Genomic DNA, 12,215 nt, shown 5'->3' on the forward strand with positions numbered 1-12,215 from the left:
GGCTGCGTTTGACGGCATGGCGGTTGAACGCCGGATCCTGAAGGAAAAAGGCATTCCGGATGAAGTCATCCCTACCCTGATCAAAGCCAGGAAGGATGTAACCATACAACATTTTCACCGTATTTGGCGTAAATATGTTGCGTGGTGCGAGGCCAGGAAGGCCCCTACAGAGGAATTTCAACTGGGTCGTTTCCTGCATTTCCTGCAAACAGGACTGTCTATGGGCCTCAAATTAGGGTCCATTAAGGTTCAAATTTCGGCCCTGTCAATATTCTTCCAAAAAGAACTGGCTTCTGTTCCTGAAGTTCAGACGTTTGTCAAGGGAGTACTGCATATACAGCCTCCTTTTGTGCCTCCAGTGGCACCTTGGGATCTCAATGTAGTTTTGGGATTCCTAAAATCACATTGGTTTGAACCACTCACCACTGTGGACTTAAAATATCTCACATGGAAAGTGGTAATGCTGTTAGCCCTGGCTTCAGCCAGGCGTGTCTCAGAATTGGCGGCTTTATCCTATAAAAGCCCTTACCTAATTTTTCATACGGACAGGGCAGAATTGAGGACTCGTCCTCAATTTCTTCCTAAGGTGGTTTCAGCATTTCACTTAAACCAGCCTATTGTGGTGCCTGCGGCTACTAGGGACTTGGAGGATTCCAAGTTGCTGGACGTAGTCAGGGCCCTGAAAATATATGTTTCCAGGACGGCTGGAGTCAGAAAATCTGATTCGCTGTTTATCCTGTATGCACCCAGCAAGCTGGGTGCTCCTGCTTCTAAGCAGACGATTGCTCGTTGGATTTGTAGTACAATTCAGCTTGCACATTCTGTGGCAGGCCTGCCACAGCCAAAATCTGTAAAAGCCCATTCCACACGGAAAGTGGGCTCATCTTGGGCGGCTGCCCGAGGGGTCTCGGCTTTACAACTTTGCCGAGCAGCTACTTGGTCAGGGGCAAACACGTTTGCTAAATTCTACAAATTTGATACCCTGGCTGAGGAGGACCTGGAGTTCTCTCATTCGGTGCTGCAGAGTCATCCGCACTCTCCCGCCCGTTTGGGAGCTTTGGTATAATCCCCATGGTCCTTTTGGAGTCCCCAGCATCCACTAGGACGTTAGAGAAAATAAGAATTTACTTACCGATAATTCTATTTCTCATAGTCCGTAGTGGATGCTGGGCGCCCATCCCAAGTGCGGATTGTCTGCATTACTTGTACATAGTTATTGTTACAAAAATCGGGTTATTGTTGTTGTGAGACATCTTTTCAGAGGCTCTGTTATCATGCTGTTAACTGGGTTCAGATCACAAGTTGTACGGTGTGATTGATGTGGCTGGTATGAGTCTTACCCGGGATTCAAAATCCTTCCTTATTGTGTACGCTCGTCCGGGCACAGTATCCTAACTGAGGCTTGGAGGAGGGTCATAGGGGGAGGAGCCAGTGCACACCAGCTAGTCCTAAAGCTTTTACTTTGTGCCCAGTCTCCTGCGGTGCCGCTATTCCCCATGGTCCTTTCGGAGTCCCCAGCATCCACTACGGACTATGAGAAATAGAATTATCGGTAAGTAAATTCTTATTTTCTCTAACGTCCTAAGTGGATGCTGGGGACTCCGTAAGGACCATGGGGAATAGCGGCTCCGCAGGAGACTGGGCACATCTAAAGAAAGCTTTAGGACTATCTGGTGTGCACTGGCTCCTCCCCCTATGACCCTCCTCCAAGCCTCAGTTAGATCTCTGTGCCCGAACGAGAAGGGTGCACACTAGGGGCTCTCCTGAGCTTCTTAGTGAAAGTTTTAGTTTAGGTTTTTTATTTTCAGTGAGACCTGCTGGCAACAGGCTCACTGCATCGAGGGACTAAGGGGAGAAGAAGCGAACTCACCTGCGTGCAGAGTGGATTGGGCTTCTTAGGCTACTGGACATTAGCTCCAGAGGGACGGTCACAGGCCCAGCCTGGATGGGTCCCAGAGCCGCGCCGCCGGCCCCCTTACAGAGCCAGAAGGCAGAAGAGGTCCGGAAAATCGGCGGCAGAAGACGTCCTGTCTTCAACAAGGTAGCGCACAGCACTGCAGCTGTGCGCCATTGCTCTCAGCACACTTCACACTCCGGTCACTGAGGGTGCAGGGCGCTGGGGGGGAGCGCCCTGAGACGCAATAATAAACACCTTGGATGGCAAATAAATGCATCACATATAGCTCCTGGGCTATATGGATGCATTTAACCCCTGCCAAAATACATAGAAAAACGGGAGATAAGGCCGCCGATAAGGGGGCGGAGCCTATCTCCTCAGCACACTGGCGCCATTTTCCCTCACAGCTCCGTTGGAGGGAAGCTCCCTGTCTCTCCCCTGCAGTCACTACACTACAGAAAGGGTTATAAAAGAGAGGGGGGGCACTAATTACGCGCAGTATTAAATATACAGCAGCTATAAGGGGAAAAACACTTATATAAGGTTATCCCTGTATATATATGGCGCTCTGGTGTGTGCTGGCAAACTCTCCCTCTGTCTCCCCAAAGGGCTAGTGGGGTCCTGTCCTCTATCAGAGCATTCCCTGTGTGTGTGCTGTATGTCGGTACATTTGTGTCGACATGTATGAGGAGAAAAATGATGTGGAGACGGAGCAGATTGCCTGTAATAGTGATGTCACCCCCTAGGGGGTCGACACCTGAGTGGATGAACTGTTGGAAGGAATTACATGACAGTGTCAGCTCTGTATAAAAGACAGTGGTTGACATGAGACAGCCGGCTACTCAGCTTGTGCCTGTCCAGACGTCTCATAGGCCGTCAGGGGCTCTAAAGCGCCCGTTACCTCAGATGGCAGATATAGACGCCGACACGGATACTGACTCCAGTGTCGACGGTGAAGAGACAAATGTGACTTCCCGTAGGGCCATACGTTACATGATTGAGGCAATGAAAAATGTTTTTACGAGTACCACCAAAAAGGGGTATTATGTTCGGTGAGGAAAAACTACCTGTAGTTTTCCTGAATCTGAGAAATTAAATGAGGTGTGTGATGATGCGTGGTTTTCCCCCGATAACAACTGATAATTTCTAAAATGTTATTGGCATTATATCCTTTCCCGCCAGAGGTTAGGGTGCGTTGGGAAACACCCCCTAGGGTGGATAAAGCGCTCACACGCTTGTAAGGGCTCTACCCTCTCCTGAGATGGCCGCCCTTAAGGATCCTGCTGATAGAAAGCAGAAGGGTATCCTAAAATGTATTTACACACATACTGGTGTTATACTGCGACCAGCAATCGCCTCAGCCTGGATGTGCAGTGCTGGGTTGGCGTGGTCGGATTCCCTGACTGAAAATATTGATACCCTAGATAGGGACAGTATATTTTTGCCTATAGAGCATTTAAAAGATGCATTTCTATATATGCGTGATGCACAGCGGAATATTTGCCGACTGGCATCAAGTCTAAGTGCGTTGTCCATTTCTACCAGTAGAGGGTTATGGACACGTCAGTGGTCAGGTGATGCGTATTCCAAACGGCATTTGGAAGTATTGCCTTATTAAAGGGAGGAGTTATTTGGGGTCGGTCTTTCAGACCTGGTGGCCACGGCAACAGCTGGGAAATCCACGTTTGTACCCCAGGTCGCCTCTCAACATGAGAAGACGCCGTATTATCAGGCGCAGTCTTTTCGTGGACAAGCGGGCAAAAGATTCCTCATTTCTGCCCCGTGACAGAGGGAGAGGAAAAAGGCTGCAGATATCAGCCAGTTCCCAGGAACAGAAACCCTCTCCCGCCTCTGCCAAGCCCTCAGTATGACGCTGGGGCTTTACAAGCAGAATCAGGCACGGTGGGGGGCCCGTCTCAATGAATTTCAGCGCGCAGTGGGCTCACTCGCAAGTAGACCCCTGGATCCTTCAGGTGATATCTCAGGGGTACAAATTAGAATTCGAGACGTCTCCCCCTCGCCGTTTCCTAAAGTCGGCTTTACCGATGTCTCCTTCTGACAGGGAGACTGTTTTGGAAGCCATTCACAAGCTGTATTCCCAGCAGGTGATAACAAGGTACCCCTCATGCAACAGGGAACGGGGTATTATTCCACACCGTTGTGGTACCGAAGCCGGACGGCTCGGTGAGACCGATTCTAAATCTAAAATCTTTGAACACTTACATACAGAGGTTCAAATTCAAGATTAAGTCACTCAGAGCAGTGATTGCGAACCTGGAAGAAGGGGACTACATGATGTCTCGGGACATCAAGGATGCTTACCTTCATGTCAAAATTTACCCTTCTCATCAAGGGTACCTCAGGTTTATGGTACAGAACTGTCACTATCAGTTCAGACGCTGCCGTATGGTCCACGGCACCCCGGGTCTTTACCAAGGTAATGGCCGAAATGATGATATTCCTTCGAGGGAAGGGAATTTTAGTTATCCTTTACTTGGACGATTCCCTGATAAGGGTAAGATCCAGGGAACAGTTGGAGGTCGGTGTAGCACTATTTCAGGTAGTGTTGCGGCAGCACGATTGGATTCTCAATATTCCAAAATCGCAGCTGGTTCCGACGACTTGTCTTCTGTTCCTAGGGATGATCCTGGACACAGTCCAGAAAAAGGCTTTTCTCCCGGAGAAGAAAGCCAGGGAGTTATCCGAGCTAGTCAGGAACCTCCTAAAACCGAGCCAAGTCTCAGTGCATCAATGCACAAGGGTTCTGGGTAAAATGGTGGCTTCCTACGAAGCAATCCCATTCGGCAGATTCCACGCAAGAACTTTCCAGTGGGACCTGCTGGACAAATGGTCCGGGTCACATCTTCAGATGCATCAGCGGATAACCCTGTCACCAAGGACAAGGGTGTCCCTCCTGTGGTGGTTGCAGAGTGCTCATCTTCTAGAGGGCCGCAGATTCGGCATTCAGGACTGGGTCCTGGTGACCACGGATGCCAGCCTGCAAGGCTGGGGAGCAGTCACACAGGGAAGGTATATCCAGGGCTTATGGTCAAGTCTGGAGACATCACTTCACATAAATATCCTGAAGCTAAGGGCCATTTACAATGCTCTAAGCTTAGCAAGACCTCTGCTTCAAGGTCAGCCGGTGTTGATCCAGTCGGACAACATCACGGCAGTCACCCACGTAAACAGACAGGGTGGCACAAGAAGCAGGAGGGCAATGGCAGAAGCTGCAAGGATTCTTCGCTGGGCGGAAAATGATGTGATAGCACTGTCACCAGTATTCATTCCGGGAGTGGACAACTGGGAAGCAGACTTCCTCAGCACGACCTCCTCCCGGGAGAGTGGGGACTTCACCCAGAAGTTTTCCACATGATTATAAACCGTTGGAAAAAACTCGACAGGTATTGCGCCAGGTCAAGGGACCCTCAGGCAATAGCTGTAGACGTTCTGGTAACACCGTGGGTGTACCAGTCAGTGTATGTGTTCCCTCCTCTGCCTCTCATACCCAAGGTACTGAGATTGATAAGATGGAGAGGAGTAAGCACTATATTCGTGGCTCCGGATTGGCCAAGAAGGACTTGGTAACCGGAACTTCAAGAGATGCTCACGGAGGATCCGTGGCCTCTACCTCTAAGAAGGGACCTGCTCCAGCAAGGACCCTGTCTGTTCCAAGACTTACCGCGGCTGCGTTTGACGGCATGGCGGTTGAACGCCGGATCCTGAAGGAAAAAAGGCATTCCGGATGAAGTCATCCCTATCCTGATCAAAGCCAGGAAGGATGTAACCGCAAAACATTATCACCGCATTTGGCGAAAATATGTTGCGTGGTGCGAGGCCAGTAAGGCCCGACGGAGGAAATTCAACTAGGTCGATTCCTACATTTCCTGCAAACAGGAGTGTCTATGGGCCTGAAATTGGGGTCCATTAAGGTTCAAATTTCGGCCCTGTCAATTTTCTTCCAAAAAGAACTAGCTTCAGTCCCTGAAGTTCAGACGTTTGTAAAAGGGGTACTGCATATACAGCCTCCTTTTGTGCCTCCAGTGGCACTTTGGGATCTCAATGTAGTTTTTGGGTTCCAAAAGTCACATTGGTTGAACCACTTAAATCGGTGGAGTTAAAATATCTCACATGGAAAGTGGTCATGCTGTTGGCCCTGGCCTGGGCCAGGCGCGTGTCAGAATTGGCGGCTTTATCCTGTAAAAGCCCTTATCTGATTTTCCATTCGGACAGGGCGGAATTGAGGACTCGTCCCCAGTTTCTCCCTAAGGTGGTGTCAGCGTTTCACCTGAACCAGCCTATTGTGGTGCCTGCGGCTACTAAGGATTTGGAGGACTCCAAGTTGCTAGACGTTGTCAGGGCCCGTTTCCAGGACGGCTGGAGTCAGAAAATCTGACTCGCTGTTTATCCTGTATGCACCCAACAAGCTGGGTGCTCCTGCTTCTAAGCAGTCTATTGCTCGCTGGATTTGTAGTACAATTCAGCTTGCACATTCTGTGGCAGGCATGCCACAGCCAAAATCTGTAAATGCCCATTCCACAAGGAAGGTGGGCTCATCTTGGGCGGCTGCCCGAGGGGTCTCGGCTTTACAACTTTGCCGAGCAGCTACTTGGTCAGGGGCAAACACATTTGCAAAATTCTACAAATTTGATACCCTGGCTGAGGAGGACCTGGAGTTCTCTCATTCGGTGCTACAGAGTCATCCGCACTCTCCCGCCCGTTTGGGAGCTTTGGTATAATCCCCATGGTCCTTACGGAGTTCCCAGCATCCACTAGGACGTTAGAGAAAATAAGAATTTACTCACCGGTAATTCTATTTCTCGTAGTCCGTAGTGGATGCTGGGCGCCCATCCCAAGTGCGGATTGTCTGCAATACTTGTAAATAGTTATTGTTAACTAAAGGGTTATTGTTGAGCCATCTGTTGAGAGGCTCAGTTGTTTTCATACTGTCAAACTGGATATAGTATCACGAGTTGTACGGTGTGATTGGTGTGGCTGGTAAGAGTCTTACCCGGGATTCTAAATCCTTCCTTATTATGTCTGCTCGTCCGGGCACAGTGTCCTGACTGAGGCTTGGAGGGGGGTCATAGTGGGAGGAGCCAGTGCACACCAGGTAGTCATAAATCTTTCTAGAGTGCCCGGCCTCCTTCGGAGCCCGCTATTCCCCATGGTCCTTACGGAGTTCCCAGCATCCACTACGGACTACGAGAAATAGAATTACCGGTGAGTAAATTCTTATTATTTTCTCTAACGTCCTTGAGGATGCTGGGACTCCGTAAGGACCATGGGGAATAGACGGGCTCCGCAGGAGACATGGGCACTTTAAGAAAGCTTTGGACTCTGGGTGTGCACTGGCTCCTCCCTCTATGCCCCTCCTCCAGACCTCAGTTTTACACTGTGCCCAGAGCAGGATGGGTGCACTGCAGAGAGCTCTCCTGAGTTCTCTACCTAGAAGCATTTTTGTTTGGATTTTTTTCTACTTTTTCACAGAGAGCACTGCTGGCAACAGGCTCCCTGCATCGAGGGACTGAGGAGAGAGGGGCAGACCTTCTTGTCTAAGATAGGCTCTGCTTCCTCGGCTACTGGACACCATTAGATCCAGAGGGGGTGAACGCAGGTTCTTACTGGGCGTCCACCCCCGGAGCCGCGCCGCCGTTCTCCTCACAGAGCTAGAAGAACGAAGTCAGAAGACATCAGGCGGCAGAAGCCTTCAGCTTCACTGAGGTAATGCACAGCAATGCAGCTATGCGTCATTGCTCCCATACACCTCACATACTCCGGTCACTGTAAGGGTGCAGGCCGCAGGGGGGGGGCGCCCTGGGCAGCAATATAACACCTCTAAGATGGCAAAAGGCAATGTACATGTACAGGTGGGCACTGTACATGTATATAAAAGAGCCCTGCCATATTTTAATAAGTTTGAGCGGGACAGAAGCCTGCCGCCGAGGGGGCGGGGCTTCTCCCTCAGCACTCACCAGCGCCATTTTCTCTCCACAGCACCGCTGAGAGGAAGCTCCCCGGACTCTCCCCTGCTTACACACGGTGAAGGGGTGTTTGAAAGAGAGGGGGGGGGGGGGACATAATTGGTGGATATTATATTGTACATCGCGGCTGGGGGAAAAACATTGTGTTGGTCTCCAGGGTCATTGCGCTGGGGTGTGTGCTGGCATACTCTCTCTCTGTCTCTCCAAAGGGCCTTGAAGGGGATACTGTCTTCAGAAAAGAGGTTCCCTGTGTGTGTGAAGTGTGTCGGTACGCGTGTGTCGACATGTTTGACGAGGAAGGCTCGCTTAATGTGGAGGGGGAGTGCTTGAATGTCATGTCGCCGTCGGCAACGCCGACACCGGAATGGGTGGATATGCTGAAGGTCTTAAATGCAAATGTCAATCTATTGCATAAAAGGTTAGACAAGGCTGAAGCTAGGGATCAGTCAGGTAGCCAGTCCATGCCTGTCCCTGTGGCGCCAGGCCCTTCGGGGTCTCAGAAGCGCACCATTTCCCAGATCGATGACACAGATACCGACACGGATACTGACTCTAGTGTCGATTATGAAGATGCAAAATTACAGCCGAGGGTGGCAAAAGGTATTCGGTACATGATTATTGGCATTAAAGAGCTTTTGCATATTACTGAGGAACCCCTGTCCCTGACACGAGGGTACACATGTATAAAGGGAAAAAGCCTGAGGTCACCTTTCCGTCCTCATTTGAACTGAGTGAATTGTGTGAAAAGGCTTGGGAATCTCCGGATAGGAGACCACAAGTTCCCAAAAGGATTCTTATGGCGTATCCTTTTCCACAAACGGATAGGATACGATGGGAATCTTCGCCTAAAGTAGACAAGGCGCTGACACGCTTGTCCAAAAAGGCGGCACTGCCTTCTCAGGATACGGCTTCCCTCGAGGATCCTGCTGATCGCAGGCAGGAAATTACCATGAAGGACATTTACACTCATTCAGGTACTATTGTTAGACTGGCTATGGCGTCGGCCTGGGTTTGTAGTGCTGTGGTGGCATGGGCAGATTCCTTATCTACGGAGATTGACACCTTAGATAGGGATGCCATTTTAATGACCATAGAGCATATCAGAGATGCTGCCTTGTATATGAGAGATGCTCAAAGAGACATTTGTTTATTAAGCTCCAGAATAAATGCTATGTCTATTTCTGCTAGGTGGCTCTTGTGGACCCGACAGTGGACGGGGGACGCCGATTCTAAGCGGCATATGGAGTCCTTGCCTTACAAAGGGGAGGAGTTGTTTGGAGACGGCCTCTCGGACCTTGTCTCTACTGCTACGGCTGGTAAGTCGAATTTCTTACCTTATGTCCCCTCGCAGCATACAAAAAGGCACCTCATTATCAAATGCAGTCCTTTCGTTCCAATAAAATCAAAAAGGTACGGGGATCGTCCTTTGTTGCCAGAGGGAAAGGCAGGGGAAAGAAGCTGCACACAGCTAGTTCACAAGAGCAGAAGTCCTCCCCTGCGTCTGCAAAGTCCACCTCATGACGCTGGGGCTTCCCGGGGTGAGGCAGATCTAGTGGGGGCTCGTCTTCGGTTTTTCAGCCACGTCTGGGTTCACTCGCAGGTGGATCCCTGGGCATTAGAGATTGTTTCGCAGGGATACAGGCTGGAATTCGAAGACTTGCCTCCTCGCCGGTTTTTCAAATCGGCTCTGCCAGCTTCCCCGTCAGAGAGGGAGCTAGTGTTGGCAGCAATCCAGAAATTGTATATTCAACAGGTGATTGTCACAGTTCCTCATCTCCAGCAAGGAGAGGGATATTACTCAACCCTGTTTGTGGTCCCGAAACCGGACGGTTCGGTCAGACCCATTTTAAACCTAAAATCTCTGAACCTGTACTTGAAGAGGTTCAAGTTCAAAATGGAATCACTCAGGGCGGCCATCGCCAGCCTGGAGTGGGGGGATTGGATGGTGTCCCTGGACATAAAGGATGCATACCTTCATGTTCCGATATTCCCCCCTCATCAGGCGTTCCTGAGATTTGCAGTGCAGGACTGTCACTACCAATTTCAGACGTTGCCGTTTGGGCTTTCCACGGCCCCGAGGATTTTCACCAAGGTAATGGCGGAAATGATGGTGCTCCTGCGCAGGCAGGGTGTCACAATCATCCCATACTTGGACGATCTCCTCATAAAGGCGAGATCTCGGGAGAAGTTGCTGGACAGCGTGTCTCTGTCCATGAAGACGTTGCAGATACACGGCTGGATTCTCAATATACCGAAGTCCCAGCTAGTCCCTACAACGGGTCTGACCTTTTTGGGCCTGATTCTAAACACGGACCAGAAAAAGGTTTTTCTTCCGATCGAAAAGGTTCAGGAGCTCATAGCCTTGGTCAGGGCCCTATTAAAACCAAAACAGGTTTCAGTGCATCATTGCACGCGGGTCCTGGGGAAGATGGTGGCTTCATACGAGGCCATCCCTTTCGGCAGGTTCCATGCGAGGACTTTTCAATGGGACCTCTTGGACAAGTGGTCCGGGTCCCATTTACAAATGCATCAAAGGATCACCCTGTCTCCCAGGACCAGGGTATCTCTCCTGTGGTAGCTGCACAGTGCTCACCTACTGGAGGGTCGCAGGTTCGGCATTCAGGACTGGGTCCTGGTGACTACGGACGCAAGCCTCCGAGGCTGGGGAGCAGTCACACTGGGAAGAAATTTCCAAGGTCTCTGGTCAAATCTAGAGACTTGTCTCCACATCAACGTCCTGACCAGGATCCTACGCTGGGCGGAAGGCCATGTAAGCGCGCTGTCAGCAGTGTTCATCCCGGGGGTGGACAACTGGGAGGCGGACTTCCTCAGCAGGCACGACCTGCATCCGGGAGAGTGGGGACTTCATCAAGAAGTCTTCGCACAGATCACGGATCGGTGGGGACTGCCTCAAATAGACATGATGGCATCCCGTCTCAACAAAAAGCTAAGGCGGTATTGCGCCAGGTCAAGGGACCCTCAGGCGGTAGCGGTAGACGCTCTGGTGACACCTTGGGTGTTCAGATCGGTCTATGTGTTTCCTCCTCTTCCTCTCATACCCAAAGTGTTGAGAATAATAAGAATAAGCAGGGTCAGAACAATCCTCATTGTTCCAGACTGGCCACGGAGGACTTGGTATCCGGAGCTGCAAGAGTTGCTCACAGAAGATCCGTGGCCTCTTCCTCTAAGGCAGGACCTGCTGCGGCAGGGGCCCTGTCTGTTCCAAGACTTACCGCGGCTGCGTTTGACGGCATGGCGGTTGAACGCCGGATCCTAGCTGAAAAAGGGATTCCGAAGGAGGTCATTCCTACCCTGATCAAGGCTAGAAAAGACATGACGTTAAAACATTATCACCGTATATGGCGGAAATGTTTCTTGGTGTGAGGCCAGAGCTGCTCCTACGGAGGAGTTCCATTTGGGCCGTCTGCTTCATTTCCTTCAAACAGGAGTGACTTTGGGCCTAAAATTAGGGTTCATAAAGGTCCAAATTTCGGCCTTATCAATTTTCTTTCAAAGAGAATTAGCCTCTCTTCCTGAAGTACAGACTTTTGTGAAGGGGGTGCTGCATATTCAGCCTCCCTTTGTGCCTCCGGTGGCGCCTTGGGATCTTAACGTGGTGTTACGTTTCCTCAAGTAACCTTGGTTTGAACCACTCAAAACTGTGGAGTTGAAATACCTCACGTGGAAAGTGGTCATGTTGTTGGCATTAGCTTCGGCTAGACGTGTTTCAGAATTGGCGGCTTTATCACATAAAAGCCCATACTTGGTTTTTCACGTGGATAGGGCAGAGTTGAGGACTCGTCCTCAATTTCTGCCAAAAGTGGTCTCATCTTTTCATATGAACCAACCTATTGTTGTGCCTGTGGCTACACGGGACTTGGAGGATTCTGAGTCCCTGGATGTGGTTAGGGCTTTGAAGATTTATGTGACCAGAACGGCTAGAATCAGGAAGACTGAAGCTCTGTTTGTTCTGTATGCAGCCAACAAGGTTGGCGCTCCTGCTTCAAAGCTGGATCTGTAACACGATTCAGCAGGCGCATTCTACGGCAGGATTGCCGTTACCGAAATCGGTTAAGGCCCATTCCACTAGGAAAGTGGGCTCTTCTTGGGCGGCTGCCCGAGGGGTCTCGGCATTACAGTTGTGCCGAGCAGCTACTTGGTCGGGGACAAACACCTTTGCAAAGTTCTATAAGTTTGATACCCTGGCTGAGGAGGACCTCCTGTTTGCTAAATCGGTGCTGCAGAGTCATCCGCACTCTCCCGCCCGTTTGGGAGCTTTGGTATAATCCCCATGGTCCTTACGGAGTCCCAGCATCCTCAAGGACGTTAGAGAA

This window comes from Pseudophryne corroboree, chromosome 7 (genome assembly GCF_028390025.1).
Source record: "Pseudophryne corroboree isolate aPseCor3 chromosome 7, aPseCor3.hap2, whole genome shotgun sequence".
NCBI lineage: Eukaryota > Metazoa > Chordata > Amphibia > Anura > Myobatrachidae > Pseudophryne > Pseudophryne corroboree.